The sequence below is a fragment of the Carcharhinus amblyrhynchos genome, chromosome 4 (assembly GCF_965287045.1).
Source record: "Carcharhinus amblyrhynchos chromosome 4, sCarAmb.v2.hapA, whole genome shotgun sequence".
In the NCBI taxonomy this organism is placed as follows: domain Eukaryota; kingdom Metazoa; phylum Chordata; class Chondrichthyes; order Carcharhiniformes; family Carcharhinidae; genus Carcharhinus; species Carcharhinus amblyrhynchos.
This window is the reverse complement of record NC_137327.1, coordinates 79,738,160-79,764,170: the sequence shown is the minus strand read 5'-3', so window position 1 is coordinate 79,764,170 and position 26,011 is coordinate 79,738,160. Positions and strand designations below refer to the sequence as shown.

Genomic DNA, 26,011 nt, shown 5'->3' with positions numbered 1-26,011 from the left:
ATTATGGCTGTTCATCAGATTTGATATCCTAATTTCACCACCCCCCCGCCCCATATCCCTTGATCCCTTTAGCCTCAGCAGTTATTTTTAATTTCTTCTTGAAAATCAATGTTTTGACCTCAGCTACTTTTGCAGAGGTTGTTTTTCAAACTGGAAGCCTGTGACCAGCAGTGTGCCTCAGGGATCAGTACTGGCCTACTGTAATTTGTCATTTATATTAATGATTTGGATGACAATATAGGAGGCATGGTTAGAAAGTTTGCAGATGACACCAAGATTGGTGGCATAGTAAACAGTGAAGAAGGTTGTCTTTGGATTGCAGTGGGATCTTGATCAATTGGGCCTGTGGGCTGATGACTGGCACATGAAATTTAATTTGGATAAATATGATGCATTTTGATAGATTGAATCAGGGCAGCACTTACTCAGTTAATGGTAGGGCGTTGGGAAGAGTTACAGAACTAAGAGATCTAGGGGCACAGGTTCATAACTCCTTGAAAGTGGAGTCACAGGTGGACAGAGTGGTGAAGAAGGCATTCAGCATGCTTGTCTTCAATGTTCTGACAAATGAACCAGGAGTTGGGACATCTTGTTGAAGTTGTCAAGACATTGGTAAGCTTGGAATGTTGTGTATACTTCTGGTCACTCTATTATAGCAATGATATTATTAAACTAGAAAGAGTGCAGAAGAGATTTACTAGGATGCTACTGGAACTTGATGCTTTGAGTTATAAGGAGAGGCTGGACAGACATGGACTTCTTTCTCTGGAATGAAGAAGGCTGATGGATGATCTTATAGAGGTCTATAAAGTAATGAGGGGCAGAGATCAGGTAGATCGTCAATATCGTTTCCCAAAGGTAGGGGAGTTTAAAACTAGAGGGCATAGGTCTAAGGTGAGAAGGGAGAGATACGAAAGTGTCCAGAGGGGCATTTTTTTTCACACAGAGGGTGGTGAGTGTCTGGAACAAGCTGCCAGAGGTAGTAGTAAAGGCATGTAACAGTTTATCTTTTAAAAAGCGTTTAGACAGTTACATTGGTTAGATGGGTATAGAGGGATATTGGCCAAATGCAGGAAATTGGGACGAGCTTAGGGGCTTAAAAACAAAAGGGTGGCATGGACAAGTTGGGTCGAAGGGAGTGTTACCATGCTGTAAACTTCTATGACTCTATTTGCCTTCTTTACTCTATGCTGTACCTGTGCCGAATTTAGAGTATTGTGTGCAGTTTTGGTCACCTAATTACAGGAAGCTTATTAAAAAGCTTGAAAGAGTGCGGAGAAGGATACAAGGATGTTGCCAGGACTTGAGAAACTGAGTTACGGAGAAAGTTTGAATAGGTTAGGATTTTATTTCTTGGAACGCAGAAGAATGAGGGGAGATTTGATAGAGGTGTATAAAATTATGATGGGTATAGATAGCAGGTTTTTTCCACTGAGGCTAGGGGAGAAAAAAACTAGAGGACATGGGTTAAGGGTGAAGGGGGAAAAGTTTAAAGGGAATATTAGGGGGCCTTCTTCACACAGAGAATGGTGGGAGTGTGGAATGAGCTGCCAGATGAAGTGGTAAATGTGGGCTCACTTTTAACATTTAAGAAAAACTTGGACAGGCACATGGAGGAGAGGGTGTGGAGGGATATGGTCCAGATGCAGTTCTGTGGGATTAGGCAGAAAAATGGTTCGGCACAGCCAAGAAGGGCCAAAAGGCCTGTTTCTGTGCTGTAGTGTTCCATGGTTCTATTGTTCTATTGCCATCAAAATGGATAAGCTCACATTTATCCGTACTATAATGCATCTGCCATCCAGATGCCCACATATTCAGCCTGTCCAAATCACACTGAAGCATTTCTGCATCCTCTTCACAACTCACTCTCTCACCCAACTCTATATCATCTGCAAATGTGGAGATGATGCATTAGGTTTCCACTTCCAAATCATTAATATACAATATGAACAGTTAGGGTCCTAGTATAAATCTCTCCGTAACCCCACCAGGCACTGGCTGCAAATCAGAAAAAGACCCATTTATGCCAACTCTTTGCTTCCTATCTGCTAACCAGCTTTCTATCCATCTCAAGACATTACCTGCAATCCCACGTTCTTTAACTTTACATAGTAATTTGTTATTGGAAACATTGTTGAAAGGTACCCATAACAGGCCGACCTTGCGGCTGAACTAAGAAAATAGTGAGGAAATCAAGAAGTCATACTAATGCTCATTACCCTTTCATTCCCATTTCTTTGAGAATTTAAATCAAGTGCTTCTACATTCCAAGCAAAAGCACTTTGGGATATGAGATCATGAGGTGTTGGATCAGGTGAAGATCCTGTGAAAAACATTCCTTGCTAATTTGGAAACTCCTTTTACAAATTTCTTTCCATCCTAACAGAAGGCCTCCCATGTACTCTATGAATCACACCATTGAACTTTACTTTTCACTTATATTTAACCATTCTGCATTATTGAGATTGAGTCAACATTTATTTTTAACTGAGATATGACTGGTTAGCTTAACCTGAGAATTTGCGCATTACGTTTTTTCTTGCATTATTTGTACGTATAAAAGTCTGCAAGTCCTGGTCTAATTGCCTCATTCAGAATCCCTTGCAATTCAGAGAGGAATAAATCAATGGAAAACTCTTTATTGTGAATACGTAACCTGTGGGACAGCAATAACTATTGCCTTTAAACTCAAAGCTCCAAAGAATTAAACTAGAGAAGCAGTGATGTTTCAAATTAGGTAATCTATCATTGTTAAGAGGCCATGACTGAACATATTAAAAATATGTTTATGCTGAAATCGAAAACCATATGCCTGGAACTTTCTGTCAGATTTCTCCTTCGTATCATCTGTAATATAAATATATAAGAAAGAAGACATGTTGCATACAACATCTCAAAGTCCTACACTGTCTGTGCGGAGTCTGCACATTGTCCCCATGTCTGCATGGATTTCCTCCGGGTGCTCCAGCTTCTTCCCACAGTCCGAAAGATGTGCTGGCCAGATGCATTGGCCATGCTAAATTCTCCCTCAGTGTACTTGAACAGACACAGGAGTGTGGCGACTAAGGGATTTTCAGAGTAATTTCATTGCAGTGTTAGTGCAAGCCTACTTGTGACACTAATGAATAACAAAATACATTTGTCATTCAAGGTGTAGCCTATGTGATTTATATAGCGATATAGCAATAATTTTTCATAATTTTGTCTTTAGATGATAAAATGGGTGATATAAGGCTTGATATGAATAGGGGAAGATTACATAGCCAATGTGGGACAGAGCTTTGAGTGGAAACTCATTTTCCCTGAATGCTCTGGGGTTTTACTACCACAGTTCTCAGAAATCACCCTCATTGACAGACTTGGCTTCTGGTCAGATGGGGAGAACATTGCCCAAGTAAGTCTGATCCCAACCCTTGGGCAGTGATCTGGCTCTGGGATAATCCCTTTGCAATCCATGTGTTTGGGAAGGAATTGATCCCCAACCCCAGAGTGTTCAGTCCTTGGTCATACCCAATCCTAGAACCTACAATGGTTTACAAATTGAGGGGTGGGTGGGGGGGGAAATGCAGTTGACGAGGGTGAAGGTTGGGGACATGTAGAATCAATCCCGTTCCTCTTGACTGACAAATCACTGACTTTTTCACTAATGTTGTCTTCAATTTTCTCCAGGTCTCAGGAAGCCCAACAGGGCACCATTGACCCTGTGAAGCAAGTTAAACCTGAGGGTCGCGATTCTCCCATCCGCACCAGTCACTTTTTGGTAGGACTGGCCGAGAGACACGCACCTGCGGCCTTGAACGGGGATTTCATCTCCCAGAGCCGGCGAGATGTCCCTGGCCAGACCATGCTGGAAGCTGGCGGGAAGGCAGGTAAGTAACTTAAACCTTTTTAAAATCTATTTTAAACATGTAGATTTGCTAATTACCAGGACCATAAGACCATAAGACATGGGACCAGAATTATGCAGCTCGCCCATTGAGCCTGCTCCAACATTCAATCATGGCTGATATTTTTCTCATCCCCATTCTCCTGCCTTTTCCCCATAACCCCGATCCCCTTATTAATCAAGAACATACCTATCTCTGTCTTAAAGATACTCAATGACCTGAACTCCACAGCCTCTTGCGGCAAAGAGTTCCACAGATTCACCACTCTCTGGCTGAAGAAATTCCTCCTCATCTCTGTTTTAAAGGATCGTCCCTTTAGCCTGAGTTTGTGCCCTCTGATTCTAGTTTTTCTTACTAGGGGAAACATTCTCTCCATGTCCACTCTATCCAGGCCTCGCAGTATCCTGTAAGTTTCAATAAGATCCCCCCCTCATCCTTCGAAACCCCAATGAGTACAGACTCAGAGTCCTCAACTGTTCCTCATATGACTAGCTCTTCATTCCAGGGACCATTCTTGTGAACCTCCTCTGGACCCTTTCCAAGGCCAGCACATCCTTCCTTAGAGATGGGGTCCAAAACTGCTCACAATACTCCAAATTGGGTCTGAGTCTAATACAGCCTGCTCTTGTATTCCAGGTTTCGCGACATGAATGCTAACATTGCATTTGCCTTCCTAACTGCCGACTGAACTTGTATATTAACCTTAAGAGAATCTTGAACAATGACTCCCAAGTCCCTTTGTGTTTCTGATTCCCTAAGCATTTTCCTATATAGAAAATAGTCTATGCTTTCATTCCTCCTTCCAAAGTGCATAACATAGAACATAGAACATAGAACATTACAGCGCAGAACAGGCCCTTCAGCCCACGATGTTGCGCCGACCAGTTACAAAACAATGACCCACTAACCTAAACCAATCCCTTCTCGTCCATAAACCTATCCACGGATCTCTTAAACGCCCCCAAACTAGGCACATTTACAACTGCAGCAGGCAGGGCATTCCAATCCCTCACCACCCTCTGGGTAAAGAACCTACCCCTGACATCCGTCCTATAACTACCACCCCTTAATTTAAAGCCATGCCCCCTCGTGCTAGATTTCTCCATCAGAGGAAAAAGGCTATCACTATCCACCCTATCTAAACCTCTAATCATCTTATATGTTTCAATAAGATCCCCTCTTAGCCGCCTTCTTTCCAGCGAAAACAACCCCAAATCCCTCAGCCTCTCCTCATAGGACCTCCCCTCCATACCAGGCAACATCCTGGTAAACCTCCTCTGCACCCTCTCCAAAGCCTCCACATCCTTCCTATAATGTGGGGACCAGAACTGCACACAGTACTCCAAGTGCGGCCGCACCAGAGTTGTGTACAGTTGCAACATGACGCTGTGACTCCTAAATTCAATCCCCCTACCAATAAACGCCAAGACACCGTATGCCTTCTTAACAACCTTATCTACTTGACTCCCAACTTTCAGGGATCTATGTACACATACACCTAGATCCCTCTGCTCATCCACACTATTCAAAGTCCTCCCGTTAGCCCTATACTCGACACATCTGTTATTCCTACCAAGGTGAATTACCTCACACTTCTCCGCATTAAACTCCATCCGCCACCTCTCGGCCCAGCTCTGCAACCTGTCTAAGTCTTCCTGCAAACTATGACACCCTTCATCACTATCTACCACACCTCCGACTTTGGTGTCATCAGCAAACTTGCTAATCCACCCAACTATACCCTCATCCAGATCATTAATAAAAATTACAAACAGCAGTGGCCCCAAAACAGATCCCTGAGGCACACCACTCGAAACCGAACTCCATGATGAATATTTACCATCAACCACCACCCTCTGTCTCCCATCCGCTAGCCAATTCCTGATCCAATTCCCTAGATCACCCCCAATCCCATACATCTGCATTTTCTGCAGAAGCCTACCATGGTGAACCTTATCATACGCCTTACTAAAATCCATATACACCACGTCCACTGCCTTACCCCCATCCACCTCTTTGGTCACTTTCTCAAAAAACTCAATAAGGTTAGTAAGGCACGACCTACCCGCCACAAAACCATGCTGACTATCTCCAATCAATTCTTTACTCTCCAAATAACTATAAATCCTATCCCGAATAATTTTTTCTAAAACCTTGCCCACAACAGAAGTGAGACTCACCGGTCTATAATTCCCGGGGAAGTCTCTGTTCCCCTTCTTAAACAATGGGACAACATTCGCTAACCTCCAATCTTCCGGTACTATACCAGAGGCCAACGACGACCTGAAGATCAGAGCCAGAGGCTCTGCAATCACTTCTCTTGCCTCCCAGAGAATCCTGGGGTAAATCCCATCCGGACCAGGGGACTTATCTATTTTCAGACCCTCCAGAATATCTAGCACATCCTCCTTATCAACTGCAACACTGTCAATTCTACTCCCCTGCAATCCAGTGTCCTCCTCAGCTATATCCATGTCCCCCTGCGTGAACACCGAAGAGAAATATTGGTTCAATGCCTCTCCAATCTCCTCCGGTTCCACACATAACTTCCCTCTGCTGTCTATAACTGGCCCTAATCTTGCCCTAACCAACCTTCTGTTCTTAACATGCCTATAGAACGCCTTAGGATTCTCCTTAACCCTATCAGCCAAAGTCTTCTCATGTCCTCGTTTAGCCCTTCTTAGCTCACTTTTCAACTCCCTCCTAGCCAATCTAAAGTTTTCTAGTGCACTACCCGAGCCCTCACGTCTCATCCGAACATAAGCCTCCTTTTTCCTCTTAACCAACGAAAAAACTTTTTTGGTGCACCACGGTTCCCTAGCCCTACCAATGTCACACTTTTCCATCTGCCACTTCTTTGCTCACTCTCCTAATCTGTCCAAGTCCCTCTGCAGCCCCCCTGCTTCCTCAATACTATCTGTCCCTTTATATTTCTTTGTATCATTTGCAAACTTAGCAGCAGTGCCTTCAGCTCCTTCCTCAAATCATTAATGTATATTGTGAAAAGTTGTGGTCCTCGCACTGACCCAAGGCACACCAATAGTCACTGACTGCCATCCTGAAAAAGATCCTTCTATCCCCACTCTCTGCCTTCTGCAAGTCAGCCAATCCTCTATCTATGCCAGGATCTTACCCTTAACACCATAGGCACTTAACTAATTTAACAGTTTCCCATGCAGCACATGGTTAAAGGCCTTCTGGAAATCTAAATAAATCACATCCACAAGTTCTCCTTTATCTACCTTCCTTGTTACCTTCTCAAAGAACTCTAACAGATTTGTCAGACATGACCTCCCCTCGACAAAGCCATGTTGACTCAGTCACTTTATCATGCACTTCCGAGTATTCCGTCATCTCACCTTTAATAATGGACTCTAAAATCTTGCTGATGACTGAAGTTAGACTAACCAGCCTGTAACTTCCCGTCTGCTGCCCCTCTCCCAACTTAAACAGTGGTATTACATTATCTACTTTCCAGTCCTCTGGTACCCTCCCTATCTCCCGTGATTCCTGACAGATCACCACCAATGCCTCCACAATTTCTTTTGGGTCCCAACTGAATCTTTCACCCCACGAAGAGTTCTTCACTCCGGTGGGGTTCAGACTAGCTTCCCACATTCAGCGAGCTAGTGGGAGACCCCGCTACAGTGAAGGGGGGGGCAATTGGGGTCCCCCGGGGGTTGGGTGGCCGGGGATAGTGCCCCCTAGGCATGGGCACCCTGGCAGTGCCAGCCTGTGCCCCTGGCACTGCCCAAGGGATAAAGTGCCCATGCCCAGGGGGCACCTTGGCACTGCCTATTGAGCATCGAGCAGTGCAAAGGGCATGGGGGCTAGGGGCTATCAGTAGGGGTGTGAGTCCCGCTGCCACTCGGCATGGCAATTGGTCTGGGATGGACAGAGGGCAGTGATTGGGGTGGGCTGAGGCTGCCTCTGAGGGGGTTCTGCAGGGGTGAGGGGGTGGAGAGATTGCCACTGCTGGAGGGTGTGGCCTGGTCATTGGGGCACTCCAGGACAGGGTGGGGGAGGGGGGCGGGTGTTCAGGCTGGCCTGGAAATTGTTGTGGGGGCCACAATCAGGCCTTGGGGGAGGTTGGAGGGGCAACACTGCAGGTGGGCTGGGCTGGCCAGCGATTGAGCTGGCCAGCAAATGGGAGTTTGACAGTTTGGGGCCGCTGCACATGTGTAGATTTCCAGAACTGTCAGACTCCAGCACGAATAGGACTTTCCCAGGTTTCTAATGAGATGCATGATTGGGATGTCTGGAGTGCACAGAGTGCGGAGGATCAGCTGAGAAGCTGAACTATCAGAACTGCTGCGATCCAGAACAGTTTTCCCGCCAATTCAGCACTTATGGGAGAATTGCCATCGAGGTTTCCACCCTTGTTAAAAGTTTGTAGATCACCAGCGATCCCCCCTCTCAAAATCCCCTCCTGGGAACAAATTGGCTGCTCATTCTTCTGTTAAACACAGTGGTAGGTGAATTTGAGTTGGCCTTGAGGTTTTTCAATTTTTTGTGACAGGGTTGGGTTTTGAAACCCAGCCCGTTGTTTCAAATCATCCACTTTTCATTTTTCCTGACTTTGGGAATGCTGCGTAACTAGCAGCTGAACCCATACTGTGTAGTAGCATAGATCGAACAAAGTTAAAATTATCCCTAGTGTATTACAATTCATAGAAAAATATTTCAATGCAAAGATCATTTAAAATTTCCATTTCTCAACTCTTTGTCCCAGGAAGGTCGTTTGGTCCCTAGCATCTGCTTATGTCGGCTAGCCTCAGCTAGGCTGATTGGAATTGAACCAAGGGGAGATCAGCTGGGGTCCCCTTTTTAGATCATTATATAACAATTCTAATCAAGACAAAGGCATGTAGGTGACAGGTAAGGATCTTTTCACGTCAGTTTTTAATGCTTATTTATAAAACCATGCTATATTTTAAGGTTTTATGGTTATTTAAAATAAGTTGTGCAAAGAAACTTGGTCCACCAAAAATGGTAAACTGCATTAAATGAGTCATTGATTTGAACATTAATAATATTAAAGATAAACCAGTAAGGGATTAAAAATTGTGCAGAATGATGGCATAGTGGTTAACACAGCTGCCTCACAGCGCTAGAGACCTGGGTTCGATTCACAGCTTGGATCACTGTCTGTGTAGAGTCTGCACATTCTCCCCATGTATGCGGGGGCTTCTTTTGGGTGCTCCAGTTTCCTCCCACAGTCCGAAAGACGTGCTGGTTAGGTGCATTGGCCATGCTAAATTCTCCCCTAGTGTATCCGAATAGGCGATGGAGAGTGGCGACTAGGGGATTTTCAGAGTAACTTCATTACAGTGTTAATGTCACCCTACTTGTGACACTAATAAGCTAACCACTGTGCTACCGTGCCGTCCAATCAATGCAGTGACAAAACTGACAGAACTGTTTGTGTAGTATTGCCTGACCGTACTAACATTTTAACTGAACAATTTGATATGTAATTAATTCACAGGCTTGTCAAGTGCTTGATTAAGCTGAATGCGTTAACCCAGCAAACTCTGAATTGGATGTATTTTAATGCAATCTTTAACAAAGTTGTTCCATTGTTTTGTTGCTAATTTAATGTTTATAGCTTAGACACTATTAAGCAGTCTTGTAGAAATTTCCATCGAGTCTTTGTTACTATTACTGAACTATGCCGATATTTACAGTAGAAGGTACATGTAAGGAAAGGACTCCATGTCATGTCCTTATAAGTTGCTATCCAGCTCTACAATGTTGACATAACTCTATGTCAGGTACCTTTTTACATCCCCGGTGGACAGGACTGTAATCAGTCCCACATTAACTCTCCATGTACTGAATCCTTCTGCAAAAATCATGTTGAACATCTGTACAATATAATCAGTCAGTCTAATCAATCTATTAGTTCCTGCACTCTGCTAACAGTAAATTGACTGTGAATAATCTCAGCCAGCAGTTGATGAATTATCATAATATTTCATAAAATATCAGCACAGTAGCACAATGGTTAGCACTGTTGCCTTTCAGTGCCAATGACCCGGATTCAATTCCAGCGTTGGGTGATTCTGCAAACTCCATGCAGACATTCTCCCCCTGCCTGTGTAGGTTTCCTCTGGTGTCCTCCCACAGTCCAAAAATGTGCAGGTTAGGTAGACTGGCCATATTAAATTGCCCCTTAGTGTCAGAGGGATTTGTAGGGTAAATACACAGGATTACAGGGATAGGGTCTGGATGGGATTGTTATTGGTGCAGGCTCGTTGGGCCAAATGGCCTCCTTTTGCACTCTAGTGATTTTATACTTCTACAATGGCCTCAACAATAGGAGCATTCCTAGGATCTCCTTCCAAATTCAATGATACGTCATCTGGCAAAGAACTCCAGATTCCTAAGTAGGGGTGGTAACATCAGTAGCCAGGCAGTGAGTTAGAGGCTGTATAGGATGTCACGCTAAGGCCTCAACTGCATCAGCAATTCTACCTCAGAACTTATAAGAAAATAATTTCATTTATAAAGAATGATACCCGAAAAATCCACTTTTGGAAGTGGCTTTTTGAGTTCCGTTCAAATTGAGTGAATGTCTGTTTTACCTGACTAATAGATTTGGTGCAATCCATGTTCACAATCAGGTCTCATTTTACTTCAGGATGAGTTGTCAGCATTAACTGGCCATCTTGCCTTGTAGTTCAGGAAGACAAGCATTCAGAACTCTTGGTCTAGCTGCAGCCAGTATTTCTGATGAACTTGGAAAGAAGGAGAGGGTCAAGGATTAGCAGATAGCAGATGACTGGCAGTTGTTGAGCTTGTGACTGAGAGAGTTAAGCATAAACAGAGAAGGAAGGGTAAGTATCCACACATTATGGTGTTCACATCCTCCATACATGGGGGACCTTTCCTGACTGTTAGTCCTTCTCATTCTTAGATGCAGCAGTTCAAATTCTGACAATCTGCACACTGTACACAGTGAGTTGGAAGCACAAGAATCGGGTGAGATTGGTAAGCAGGAGCAAGTGGAGATTGAAAGGATGGCCCAGGAACAGCTATGCAAATAGTCTTCAAAAGAAAGGTGATTTTCGTGTGCCACCAATTGTTTGATGCCTGGCCAGGATTATTGCAGCATTTATATTTGTTAATGGAATGTGGGCATCGCTGGCTTGGCCAGCATGTACTGCCCTCCTTAATTTTCCTTCAGCTGAGGGCATTTAAGAGCCCAATCATCTGGGGACACATGTAGGCCAGAGCAGGTAAGGACAGTAGATTTTCTTCCCTAAAGGGCATTAGTGAACCAGATTGTATCGACAATGATTTCATGGTCATCATTAGGTTTTTAATTCCAGACTTTTCTGGAAATTAAATTTCACCTTCTGCTATGGTGGGATTCAATCTCAGGTCCCCAGAGCAGTGTCCTGGATTTCTAATCTAGTATCAATATCACTATGCCAACTCTTCCCCATGTTGGCAATTGTGTGATCCTGTTGCATTTTGCAGTTATCCAAGTGGTCAACTGAATGGGTGGTGCAGTGTCATCTGTGCAAGAGTCCATGGCACCAGTTGTAACATTGCTCTGGAGTATTCTGGGTTCCCTTGCCTCCTGGGATAGGCTGGAAGACTGAAATGATAGGGGCTTCAATCAAATCATGCCCTCTTATAAAATGCTCTCCCCTAGTGCAGTGCGGTGCAGTATTTGTGGAGCAATGAGATTGGCACAAGTCAACCTCTTTTGATGATCACTTATAGATTCTGCTGCCATTTGTTCAAACAATGCCTACCCTAATGCCAGAAAGTCAGCTTGGTGAATTTGCCCAATCTTTTATAGATCATTACCATGACCATCTTAACAGTACACAGCAGACAATAGCAGTCTTTTACATCTTACAGAAGTGTAAGCCACAGAGAACATAGGATAGGTATGAGTGCTTTGGTCAGAATGCTCATAAATACTGACATAGAATTTATGGTTAGTGAAGAAACAATGCTTAGTACTGGCCTCAAAGAAAACTGCCCGCAAAAAGTTAGCAAGCTCTACAGCACGGATTACCTCTAATCCTCCAGAGGTCCCCAGCCTCACAGAATGATGCCGGTCTTCTGCCAATTCAATTCATTTCACATGATATCAAGAAATGGTTGAAGACACAGGATACTACAAATATTATGGCCCTAACAACACTCTGGAAATAGTACTGAAGAATTGGCCATACCTCTAGGCAGGCCATTTCAGTATAACTACACAATAATGTGAGAAATTCCAAGCCATGACCTGTCCATAAGAAACAGCACAATCCATCCTGTTTGATTATTGTCTTATCAGTCTACTCTTGATCACCAGCAAAGTGATGGAAGAGGCTGTTGACACCTACACAGAAATAATTTGCTCTCTGACAACACTCAGGGTGAAATTTTCCTGTCCCGTGTGCCACGGGAAACGTAATGGGCGGAACAGGACCGTGCAAAGGTCCATTGACCTCGGGTGGGATTTTCCAGTCTTGGACCAAGCGTGGCTGAAAAATTACAGCCTCAGTTTTGGTTCTGCCAGAGTGACTCTGCTCCTAAAGTCATTACAGTCTTGACCCAGTCAACAGGTGAGGTGAGAGCAACTGCTCCTGATTCAAGGCCACATTACACTGAATGGAGCATCAAAGAACCCGACTAAAACTGAACTCATTGGGAATCGGGGGAAAGCTCTCCCTACCTACCACAAAGGAAGATGACTGTAATTGTTGGAGATTAATCTTCTCAGTCCCAGGACATCGCTGTAGGAGTTCAAGAAAGTCTCCTTCAAGTCTTCATCTGTTTCATCAATGACTTTCTCTCTATCATAAGATCAGAAGTGGAAATGTTTGCTGATGATTTTAAAATGCTCTGTATGATTTGTGGCTCCACAGATACTGAAGCAGTCAACATTAAAATGCAGAAAAACCTGGATAATATCCAGGCTTGGGCTGATAAGTGGCAACAGCATTCATGCTACACATATGCCAAACAATGACTATCTCCAAAAGAAAATCTAACCATGTCCCCTTGATATTCAATGACATTGCAATCGCTGAACCTTGGAGAAACATTCTGGTGTTACCATTGACCAGAAACTGAACTGGATCAGCCATACAAATACTGTAGAAGCTGGGAATTATGGGGGGAGTAACTCACCTCTTGGCAACTCGAAGCCTATCCACCGCCTACAAGTCAGAAATCAGGACTGTGATGGGATATGCTCCACTCGCCTGGATGAATGCAACTTCAACAACATTGGAGAAGCTCAACGCCATCCAGGAAAAAGCAACCCACTTGATTGGCACCCCATCCATCAACTTAAACATTCACTCCCTTCACGACTGTACAGTGTACCATCTACAAGATGCATGGCAGCAACTCACAAAGGCTCCTTTGACAGCACCTTGAAGCCTGTGACCTCTACCAAGTGGAAGGACCAGGGCAGCAGATGCATGAGAATACCACCACCTACAAGTTTTCTGTCAAGATGCACACTACCTTGACTTGGAACTATATTCTCTCCCCTTCACTGTCGCTGGATATCGCTCCCTAACAGCAATGTGGGTATACCTACACCAGTTGGACTGCTGCAGTTCAAGAGTTTGGCTCAGCTCCACCTTCTCTTGGGCAATTAATGAATGCTAATCTGGCCAGTGGCTCTCACAACCCATGAAAGAATGAAAAAAACAATATTATTCTGAATTTTGTACCATTTCCAGAGGTCCTGTGGAATCCTGTAACAGGGCAGCCAGCATGCACTGGGCAGACTGGTCAGCCTATCAGATAAAAGAATTATTTCCTACAGGAAAACAGGAAAGAAAGAGCATGGAACACAATTCAAATTTTAATCAATGTAGCGAACACAAAATAAATTGGGGACATACAAAATATTTCCTAATATTTTAAAAATCGTGCAATTTTGAACATTCTCCTGAGGAGATGAAACTCTATTCCTTTAAAATTGGTTTTACAAGACCAGAAAAACATCAATAACTATGACTAGGTACCCTGTTAAAAATTCAACTACACCTTGTTCAACAAAACTCAACATTTTCATTGGTTATTCAAGTGAGAATAATGTGCAAAAAGCCTCATGTTCTAAAATATTGATGGGACATGTGTACGGATAAGAGGTGGTGGATTTTAACTACTAGCTGAGCAGGTGTCCATTCATGGTCCTGTCAGGACACTTGAGCATTTTCTAGTCTGAGGTTTAGACCGTGCGAGAATTGTTAATTGAAACAGACAGGTGCTAAGAATCGAGCAGCAGCCTGGATGCTGGTTCCCCAGCACCATCTCGCCCTGAACCATTTTCATGGCAGGTTACCTCACCAGGCTCATGATGGCTCTCTTAAGGCCAATTCAATGTTAACAACTGGGTTTATTAATTCGGCCTCAGTTCCCACAAATAGTGGGCCCAGTTTAGCTGACGGGAAGCTGGCTCCCGACAGCAGAGTAAGGGATCCAATGCACCAGAAATGCTGAGATGCCCTCCGTATGTATTACGTGTTGCAGCAATCACAGTCACATTCCCACTTCCCTCTGCCATATAAAAATCATTCTAATCTTATCTTTTTATGTACTTCTGTTTCTACACATTGCTAAAACTAGGCAAAGTGGTATGCATCAATCCATTTCTCTTCCAAAATGGCAATGTGGTATGAATTATGTGTGAACATTGCATTGCTGAAATGCAACAAGGACAATATAGGGCATAATGAGGAAGACAATACTCAAGAAAGCAAGGAAGGCAAAGAAGTGGGAGAGCTATAATGCTGGCTACTGCCAGAGTTCTTTGGCAGAAGCCCACTAAAAAGCAGTTCAACTGAACAATCACTGTTCCCATGTACTAATAGTCATGCTCAATGTCTTTCCCAGTTTTTACACCTTCCAATGATCTGCATTTTCCCTATGACCATCATTGGTATTAATGCCAACTGCGGCGTGCAGGCAGTCAGCGAGGATCAGTCAGCTTGCCTGACCTTAGTTAGCCCACCTAGTCTGTCACAGGGATGCCATCTCCAGACAGCAAAAATGGCTGGAAAATCTTAGTTGGCATGCTTGAAGTAGGCTGAAGAAACTTGATGGTGTACTCACCATGGGAATGTCCTGGGTTTGAATGCACTGGACAATCAGCATGGGTGGCATTATTCTTGGCATTTGCCCACCTTGATTCACGGTCCTGGCATGATCTACCGCTCAGATCGCTAATCGTGTGTCCTGACAGCATTATCGTTGGCCATCCAACCACGCAATAGTTAAAATCCACCCTTTGCGTCCCTTACCCACACCCCATCAACTGCTTCCATAGTAATCTCTGATACCTAAGTTTAGAATGCACACTACATGTGGATGTTGGACACACAATAATTAGATACTCCATGTACTGGAGGCACTGCAGCGCCACCACTAATGAGATGACAAATTCATGCAGGCATTTTCCAATACACTGTAAATGTGGACATAGGTAATTAGAGAGGGAATATAGAAATAATCACACGAAGAAAGAAAATGAAATATATCTGATCCAATTATCCCTTTACTTCCAATCCTGCTTCACATGAATTATCAGTCTGTTGTGACTTGCCATGTGTAATGATTGAACAGTAACGTATCAAAAAGTTTATATGTAGTCCGCATGCTTTGTAGGTATCACACATGCGTCTTATGATATTGTGTGGATAATATTCTAACCATTTCAAAAAATACAATATCCCTTAATGTATTTAAGCACATCAGTGGGAAAGGAATATACCAATAAAGTTAACTTATTAGTGTCATAAGTAGGCTTACATTAATACTGCAATGGAATTCCTGTGAAAATCTTCTAGTCGCCACACTCTGGTGCCTGTTCGGGTACACTGAGGGAGAATTTAGCATGGTTAATGCACCTAACCAGCACGTCTTTCAGTCTGTAGGAGGAAACCAGAGAACCCAGAGGAAACCCACGCAGACACAGGGAAAATGTGCAGACTCAGTACACACAGTGATGCAAACCATGAACCAAATCCAGGTCCCTGGCGCAGTGAGGCAGCAGTGCTAACTACTATGCCACCATGCTATTGAAATAGGATGAGACAAGGCTCATATGGAGCATAAACGCAGCATTAAAAAGATTGGCTGATTGGTCATATTTCTGCTGTACTTTCTACATAATTGTTCCAACCTGCTGTGACTGATGTCTTTGGAAGATCTGTTAGTTAAAGGAAAAACATTTCCTAGAGCCATTTCAAGGCTTAATTTCCCTCAAAAACCTATTACTTTCTGTAGCTTCTGCGAAATCTTATCAATAACAGATTAAAGCATTTATAACGGTATCAAGCACTTCAGAAGCAGGGATATATTTTTGTAATGAGTGATTTCTGAGAAATTGGCAGCAGTGTCCATTTATATAGCGTGGGATTCCCAAGAAGAATATGACTGGTTATAAACCTGCATTAATAGATTTATGAAAATATTAATCTAATTTTCTGGTGACATAACAATGATTTATGACATGCATTATGTATGGCAATACTTTTATCATGTCATTAAGCAAGCACGAATTGTTCATAACAGCAAACCAAAGTCTTGTAAAATATTATTTGCTAACTTACAGCATGCACTAAACACGAACTGCCAACCAGTTCTCTTTAAAGCAAATCTCATTATAGGTTTCATCTTACAAAAAGTTAACAGAATATTATTGTTTTAGTTTTCAATAAATATTCTTGGATAATAATGCTCATGAGCAATTAAGTACTTAATATTAATAGTTTTGAAAAGAAGCTTTCCCCAATCATTTGAAAAGCATCATTTTTTCTGCTGACAGATACATTAACATAAAAAAGACCACAAAAGGAAGAGCTATGCACAAAGATTAGAGGAACAGAGCTTACCTACAGAATCAGGGATATGCTTTAAGGTTATAATACAACAAGAAGTGGAGAGGAGATAAAAATGATATACTATAAGGGACTGGCAACTCCTTTAATGGCCCACTAGATAATACCACTGATTTGTAGCATATAAATCGCAAGGTCCCAAGTTCAATCTGTGTCACTAATTGATCTCAGCTGGGATAGGAATTAAAGCACAGCTGCTTGCACAATGTCCTGATGGCGGGAAGCTGTGACTGAGTCAGATATGCCGACAACCTCACCAGCTAACCACAGACATAATGAATTAGATATAGAATACCCAATTTTTAAAAACATGCAAAAAAAGATACTGACCAAAATGGCTACCACAAATCACTTGATGTATAGTTTTGAAAGCTGACCTCAAAGTTTCTGAATGAAGTTCACTGCAGAAGTGTTGCATGGAATTTAACGTCTGTGAGGTGTCAAGCTCTCTCTCAGGTAATGACTCTCTTGAAAGGGAAACATTTAAAATGCAAAGTTCTGGACTTTGATCAGTTTTTCTATTAAGGCAATGGGAACTGCTAACCAGCCAGATACTTGTCAGACATTCAAAACTCCCTGTGGAACATTAAATCATACCATCATTGATAAGATTTATATCTTAAAATGTGTCAAAGTTTTCAGAAAGGAAAAGATCAAGAATGGGATTAATTGATTAGCAACAATGCCTCCAAGACATGCAAATCAAATTTCTTTCAGCGAATATACAAACAGGAATTTTAAAAACTAGTTCTACCAAGCAGAATCAGAAGCAGTGGGAGAATGTAAAACTCATCTAAAACCACTGCTGGAAGAGACCAACTGTCCATCCAAAAAGAGTACCGTCATCAAAGTTCTGAACCTAAACCATGTCAAAACCCAGGATTCTACATGAAACCAACTAATTCAACACTCCACATCTCAAAGACCAGCAAAGGACTTGAGTTGAGGAATTGAGGAGGAACTTCTTCACTCAAAGGGTGGTGAATCTCTGGAATTCTCTGCCCGTTGAAGTGGTGGAGGCTACCTCGTTGAATGTATTTAAGTCACGGGTAGATAGATTTCTGATAGACAAGGGAATTCAGGGTTATGGGGAGAAAGCGGGAAAGTGGAACTGATCCACTTCAGATTAGCCATGATCTTATTGAATGGCAGGGCAGGCTTGAAGGGCTAAATGGCCTACTCCTGCTCCTATTTCTTATGTTCTTATGACTTAATAACATATCTTTCTAACATTTTGTGGGACTTTAACTTTCTTACTTCTGACATCTATGCATGTGCCATTACCCTACCCATACTTCTTTCTTTTCTTGGTTCAGTAACTAATAATCTTACTCTTTCTTTGACTCAAGAAAACCTGGTTTTATTGACTCATCTGTTAAAAAAAATACATTTGAATTGGAAAAGGCATTTATGGGGAAAATATTTTTTTAAATCTTTGAGGTAACTGAAGGTGCTGTACAGAAGGGGAGCCAGGAATCTCCTCCTCACCTGGTTGTTATTGCTGGTTCTGGGAAATGGTTGGCAATGATTACCAGGCAGTCCCTCTTCTGTCTATTGTTAAATGATGCTCATTATGGATTGCATGTGTGGATATTGAACGAGACCAGTTTTGACAACTCCTAGCTCCAGGAGGGGTTAATTATTCACTTGGACAGCGTTTTATAGGTCAATACCCATTTACTGAAATAGCAGCACAAGATACTTTGTTATTCACAACTGTTCTATTGTGACACTGTAGTTCATGAGAAACATTGGCTTCCACTCAACCTTCTGGATCTTCACCCTGTCCAGGAACATTCCCAAGTGGGGTTGGGGGGGCAGTGGCGGGGAAACCCAAAACCTAAATACAAGCTTCAATGAGCATCACCTCTTCTCAATTCACTCTGGAACAAAACCTGGTATATTATTAAAGAGACCTACATTTCTAACATTATCATACAGTTCCGAAATGGATTCATGTGCATTGGGGCAGGGGCATAAGCCTTGTTTTCCCTTTCATTAAGAATGAGGCACCAAAACATCAATGACCTGTGATTATGTGGATTTCTGGCAAATGCACTCTTCATGCATGAGTTTCAGTGTCAAGAGTATAGCAATGAAAAACAATCCATGTTGACGTTTTCTACAATCGATTAAAGGAATTTAAAAAAGCTATTTATTTAATCCATAGAAACTCATAACTCACACAAAGATATATTCAGGAGAGGAATAATCTGGTAACTGCAGTTTGTCTTGAAAGAAAAATCAAGGCTTACGCCCAGGCCCTGATGTGCGTAAATCCATCCTGGGATTACACGATAATGTTAGAAATGCAGGTCCTTTTAAGAATATACCAGGTCTTTTTTCAGAGTGAATTGAGAAGAGATGATGCTCATTGAAGCTTGTACTTAAGTGCTGGGGTTTCCCCACAGTTGGGAGTGGCTCTGAAGGGTTGAGTGGAAACCAGTATGTGTGCTGAACTAAAGTATTACAATGGGTTTTGTTCATGTACAGCACTAGTTTCATGTCAATTACCTCCATTTTTAGCAATGTGAGTGCATCATCTTAATGAAAGTATTTATAAAACAAACTTATACAATTTTTCTGAATACGTGTTCTATTTTAATGTTATTCCTTATTCATAGTCATTGTATGTACGAGCCAAAATATTGTCAGTATTTGCTGTGGCATGACACTATTAACAAACATCTCATATTGCTACATATACAACTGAGATGTCCAATGATAAAGGACCAGAGCAAAATTACCTATTTATCAACATTATTGTAATTACAGCTTTGAAAAGGTCTTACCATAAGTGCCTCAATTAAAAAGGAAATAGTTCAGATTAATTATGATTTGTTTTTACGTTCTATTTTTGATCTAGTATCCAATTTTTTCAATATTGAGCCTCAGCACTTATTGAGCTCAAGTCTACTAATGTAAGTTCACTATGTCAACAGCCACTCCACAATAACAATCAAAAAAGCAAACTGCATGCTACACTGTCTAGCCAAAACAATGTATATCAAATGAAGGAATGTTAAAGTGCTCTGTTTGGACCACAACTTAATCTGTCCTGTTCTGGTCATCAAAATGCAAATCAGAGTCAAGTCCAAGAGGCAGGGGAGTATTTCCCCTCCTCCACATCTGGCAGAAGCCAATTCCCACCTGAAAGCCAAGAATAAAGCAAAACAAATAGAAAAGAAACAGCAGCCCAATGATGATAGATGCTCCAATTTATTGTGTGTAACACCATCCGAGATCCACAGTAACTCTGTATAAACTATTCACCTTTCAGTGGGATTCTGACAGTAAAATTCTCCATTTAACACTTCCAACAACACATACAATAACTGCTTCAATAATCTGAACTATCCTAGATATATTGCTTCTGAGATTTCAGTGTGCAATGTAATTAGCCATGCCCACTGAGCAGGTTATAATTTTATGCTATATACATTTAATAGCTGAAGATGGTTTGCATGCTTGGTTTAAGTTTTTTTTGTTGTTGTGAAATCCAATTGGATATTTTTGACACTGTAGCTCGCCAACCATACTTAATGTCAATGGAATTGTAGTATACTTAAATAATCCAGATTAAAATGTTGCAAAGATTTAGTGGAAAGAAAAGAATCCTTCACTACTTGATTGCCCCTTTCCATGCCAGTTCTATTATCCCCATGTTCTTCCCCTACCCTACCCTTGTCCATCCTCTTTTCTCCATGAAGACATCTTACTGGGTTGATACTCAATCTCTGGTACCTTCAGCCTATCCAGTGAATATTGACAATGGCATGGATAGCAGGCTTCACCAAGGATGGAGGTGCAGGTCACATAATGTATCTACACAGAATTTGAGTAGGAGTCACTGGATAACAGTTAGGTCATGAAACTGGCTGATCTTCCCGTCATTAACCCATGCTTATCCAGGCCAAATGTACCATTGCTCGGCTGTATTCAACAAATCCAACAGACAAGATATCAAACATGGAGCTTTCCTCAGATGCTTATTATGTTGAAATGCTTTGTTATTGGGAGCACATGGCATTTGCCATTTAACTCTTTTGATGTACATTCATTATTTAAACTTTGCATTTACGCACCACTTGCCATGATTTGTATACTGAGGTTAGTGACTAGACTGTGACAGCAACGGAGAAATATGCTAAAAATGCTACTATTTCAATAACTAACTCACTCCTGAAAGGATTACCTTCACAAGGCGGGAGAGCTTGATGCTACAGTCGAGGCAATGGCCTAGTTGTATTATCACAAAACTATTGATCCAGAAACTGAGCTAATGTTCTGGGGACCTAAGTTCAAATCCCATCATGGCAGCTGGTGGAAGTTGAACTCAATTTAAAAAATCTGGAATTAAGAATCTACTGATGGCCATGAAACCATTGTCAATTATGGAAAAAATCCATCTATTCACTAATGTCCTTGAGGGAAGGAAATCTGCCAGCCATACCTGGGATGGCCTACATGTGACTCCAGAGCAACAGCAATGTGGTAGACTCAGGCAACTAGGGATGGGCAATAAATGCTGACAAGCCAGTGAACCATGTCCCATGAATGAATAAAAAAAATGTAAGACTCAGATCAGATGAGAGAACTGACAATGAAGTTAGCACGGCCATTTCATTAATCATCTATTGATGATTTCTTGATTGCTTCAAGCTCAATGTTGAGTAGTAGTCAGAATAGGTTGGTGAGATTCCTCTTTCTAGGGTCAGCATTAACAAAAAGGAGGGTTAAACCGATGCTTACATTACCACTGCAATGAAAATCCCTCCCTAGTTGCCACACTTGGCGTCTGTTTGGGTACACTGAAGGAGAATTTAGCATGGCCAATGCATCTAACCAGCACGCCTTTCGGACTTGCGGGAGGAAACTAGGACACCTGGAGGAAACCCACACAGATACGGGGAGAACGTGCAGACTATGCACAGACAGTGATCCAAGCCGGGAATTAAACCTGAGTCCCTAGCGCTCTGAGATAGCAGTGCTAACTACTGTGCTATCATGCCGCCAGTTAGGTAGTACAAATGCTGAAAGGAGGCAGCCTTGGCTAAGCAAGAAATTAAAATGTAGCTTGCTGATTTTCCAAGCTACAAATTGAAATGAAAAGAAATAAAACTGAAAGTGAATATTCCATGGAACCATAGAACCATCGAAAAGTCACTGCAGAGATGGAGGCCATTCGACTCACCTTGTTCATGCCAGCCGAACGACACCTACCTGCACCTAGCCCATACCCCATCTATTGTTTTGGATTGCACGGTAGTGTTGAGCTTCTGCTAGGCTGTGCTGCTTTTTCACCACAATTTGTTTAAAATTAGTCAAAGTGTGCAAATGATCTCAGAATTTCAAATGCACGTTACTTTCAATGCAGACCAATTTCTGTGAGCTTTTGCATTGTTTAAAAATGCATTATGCTGGAAGCCAGTCCCAACCACAAAACTGAACACAACCACAGAACAAATGAATCACCCGTGGTGAGTTTCTTCAAACTCTGCCCATTTGGGCGACCTTGCAGAGATTCTTAAAATCAATCCAAATAAGGTAATATGCACATTTTTAAAAGGTTTTAAGTGTTAAACGTCATTTAATTTAGTCAGAGACTGACTACTGTGCTAGAAACTAGTTCTGTTTTTTAAATCATTTTAAGCTATTTAGAATTGGCTTGCCATGTGGCTTTGACGTTTGATTTAAATGTATATTTTTGTGATTAATCCGTTTTATCGGTATTAGTCAAATTGCACTAGGTGACCACTCTTAAAGATATCAAGTATCATTTTTGCTGCATTGAAAACAATTAGTAGGTATGTTTGAAAAGGTTGCCTATTGCACTGGTTTACACATTTTTAGTTGTGCAAATGAAATTGTGTAGAAACGTGAACCGTAACTTGGCTGCAGAAAACTCTTATAATTTTGAGTGCAATTTATGCCAAGGCTGTCAATTGTACCCAAAGTGGAAGCTCTAATCCTCAATATAGAGATCATTGTATTGTGAATAGTAAATTGCAATGCTCCCATTGTAATGGTTAATTGGCCATTGAGTCATTATATGACCCATGGTCTGGTATGAGAGACCACAGTAACATACTGAATTTGCCATTTGTGCATAAACTATCTGTATCTGCTCTGATTTGTATAGAAATGGCTTGGGGATCCTTGTGAGCTTTATAAAAAGTCAAAGCCAAGGATCTTTTGTTCTTGGCATTTTATAAGGTGTTTGTGATTTTTCCCAAACTCCATTCAGCTTCCAAGTTTCACCAGGACTGGAATCACATTTTGGAAGTTTAAGTAAGTATGCCCAAAAAAAGAGGTTGTTGAGGTCCTGGGACATGTTTGTTTTTCTAAATTTTCTGGACCTGGAGAATTGCAGCATTGTAGTATATGGATGGGGTAGCATTTACAAAAGCCAAGAAATGATGGCACGGTGGCACAGTGGTTAGCACTGCTGCCTCACAACGTCAGGGACACAAGTTCAATTCCTGACTTAAGTCACTGCCTGTGCAGATCTTCTTCCCATGTTTGTGTGGGTTTCCTCCGAATGATTTGGTTTCCTCCCAAAGTCATGCTGATTAGATGCCTTGGCCATGCTACCTCTCTTGTGTGCTCGAACAGGCACCAGAGTGTGGCAACTAGGGGATTTTCACAGTAACTCCATTGCAGCATTAATATAAGCTTACTTATGACTAATAAATGTATAAATATCTTTATTTTGCACTTGCCCAAACCCACAACCACTTAAACCTGGAATGACAAGGACGGCAGATTCATGGGAACACCACCACCTGCAAGTTCCCCTCCAAGTCATTCAGCATCCTGACTTGGAAATATATAGCCGTTCCTTCACAGTTGATGGGTCAAAATCCAGGAATTCCCTTCCTAACAACATTGTGGGTCAACCCACAGCACATGGACTGTACCAATTCAAGAAGACAGCTCATCTCCATCTTCTCAAGGGCAACCAGCAATGGGCAATAGATCACAGATCATAGAATCCTACAGTGCAGAAAGAGGCCACTCGGCCCATCACATCTGCACTGACCACAATCCCATCCAGGCCTTATCCCCATAACCCCATTCATTTACCCTAGCTCGTCCCTTGACACTAAAGGGCAATTTAGCATGGCCAATCCACTTAACCCACACATCTTTGGACTGTGAGAGGAAACTAGAGCACCCGGGGGAAACCCACACAGACACGGGGAGGATGTGCAAACTCCACACAGATAGTGACCCAAATCGGGAATTGAACCCAGGTCCCTGGCATTGTGTGACAGCAGTGCTAACTACTCTGTCAACATGCCACCCAAATGCAAAGAATAAAAAATAAATGCTGGCCAGCCAGTGACACCCATGTCCCATGAATGAATAAAAAAAAATTGAATATAGATGTTAGGGTTGGCTTGAGGTCTCCACTGATTCGCTGCATTGCAGTGTGCACATCAGGAAGTCAAGTGTGGCTAATTCTGTTCCATATTGATGTGTAATAATTGGCTATGGAATACACAGGGGCCACCCCAATGTCCGAAGAACAGATGCTCTTCATCCTCATCTTCAGTTTCTTCAGTTAGTTATGGAGGCTTGGTGTATGGATCAGTTTTGCTCAGATGAGTTCAAATGGATATTGCATAGTTTTGCATCAGAAGGTCATTTTCAGGATGCACTTGACATTCCCGATATTAAGATGGAATATAGCAATTATTGTTTAATGTTTCAGTTTCTGGAAATATTTCTCCATGGTCTAAGTCCACCATTCAAGATAGACTTGATTTTGTTGAATGTGTTGTTTGAGCCATAGGCAAAGTCATCCACATTTGTATGACTTTGTCGGTGGCATGTTGCTGATGTAGAAATTGAAGAATTGGTGGAAATACTGATCCTAGTGGCAATCCACTGTAGAGAAACTAGGACTAGCTGACTTAAGACCCAAGTGAACACACAGCCATCTCGTGTACATTACCCATAGCAGGTATACAGTTTAAAGGCAGGTGACTTTCGTTGCAAACTTCAGAGTCAGTCCTGCAATCCAAACTATTTTGTAGAGTGAAGACTACAAAGGCTGCACCCCCATTCTTGAGTTTCTGCTGGCATCTGGTCTCGGAAAGGAATCCCTGCCATTCATCACTGTCATGGCTGGTCGCCCAACTCAACAACCTAATTCTGTTTTCTCCCTATAGCCTTTGATCCCATTTGCCCCAAGTGCTGTATCCACAAGTGCTAGGGCCGCACCTTTGTTGCAGCAAATGCAATTCAACTGGAATCCCGTTTCTTCTTCAAGGGATTATAACAATCCTGTTTGTTCTTTGGACAAGCATTATTTGATGGAAGTTAATTGATGGTGATCATTGTTTCTTTTATTTAGATTAGTTTGAGTTTTATTCATAAATATTGGGCATAAAGGGAGTTCTGGGAGATCTCTTGCAAAAGCAAACATTTTAAAGCAAGTTTTTCTACAGTGTTAAAAAAATTGCTGTTTCATATATTTCTTTTCTTTTGCAATTTACTCCATACACAATTTTTGTTTACTTATTTGATCTTGTAGCACCGTTGACCAGGAAGATATAAATTCCAATATAGTACTTAAAGGGTACAGCTTTTCATGAATGAGAATGTGATCTAGCTTCAGTCACAGCGTCTTTTTTCCTCTTGGCATCTGATTTATTGGTTCAAGTCATACGGCAAGCTCTGAGTCCAGGGGCTGACCCACAAACACAATACTGAATGTTGCATTGTCAGAAGTGTCATCTTTAATATGGGAAATTTAACTGAGCACCATCTGCCTGTTTAAATGGACACAAACAATCCCATGGTACAGTTCAAACAACAGCAGCAAGTTCTCCCAGTGTTCTCACCAATATTTTTACCCCTTGGCCAAAGCCAGGGTTTATGAATGATTCAAATGTCTGTTGGGTTGGCTGTTTTCTGAGAAATATTAATTGCAATTCAAAAACAATTTGTTGGCTGTGTGCTACATAACTGAGCAGGGATCCAGCCAGACCAGTTCCCACAGGATTTTCATTCCTCTGCTGTCTCACAATCCAGAGGATCACCTCAGCTGGGCAATTCTCCAGCTCTGTGTGCCCCTGTGCAAATTGCATTATGGCCGGAGAATCCTGTGAGATGGGCCAACAGCAATCTGTGCCATTTTCCTGCTCTCTCCATGGTGAGGGCATGAAACAGATAAACATATTTATATGTGCATTTCCAGGTTTCAATCGTATTTACCTGGCTTCCGGAATTCACTGACCCGCT

The 26,011-nt window shown here is 42.1% G+C and overlaps 1 long non-coding RNA gene across 1 annotated transcript in view; it reads right to left on the bottom strand.

The window, feature by feature from the left end:
* LOC145342651 (uncharacterized) overlaps nt 1-10,616 on the bottom strand; it is a 112,894-nt gene extending 102,278 nt beyond the window's left edge. The window contains exon 1 of the long non-coding RNA XR_013886585.1: nt 10,475-10,616. This is a non-coding gene — a long non-coding RNA (uncharacterized LOC145342651). The remainder of the gene's footprint in view (nt 1-10,474) is intronic.
* Between the last annotated feature and the right edge of the window lie 15,395 nt (nt 10,617-26,011).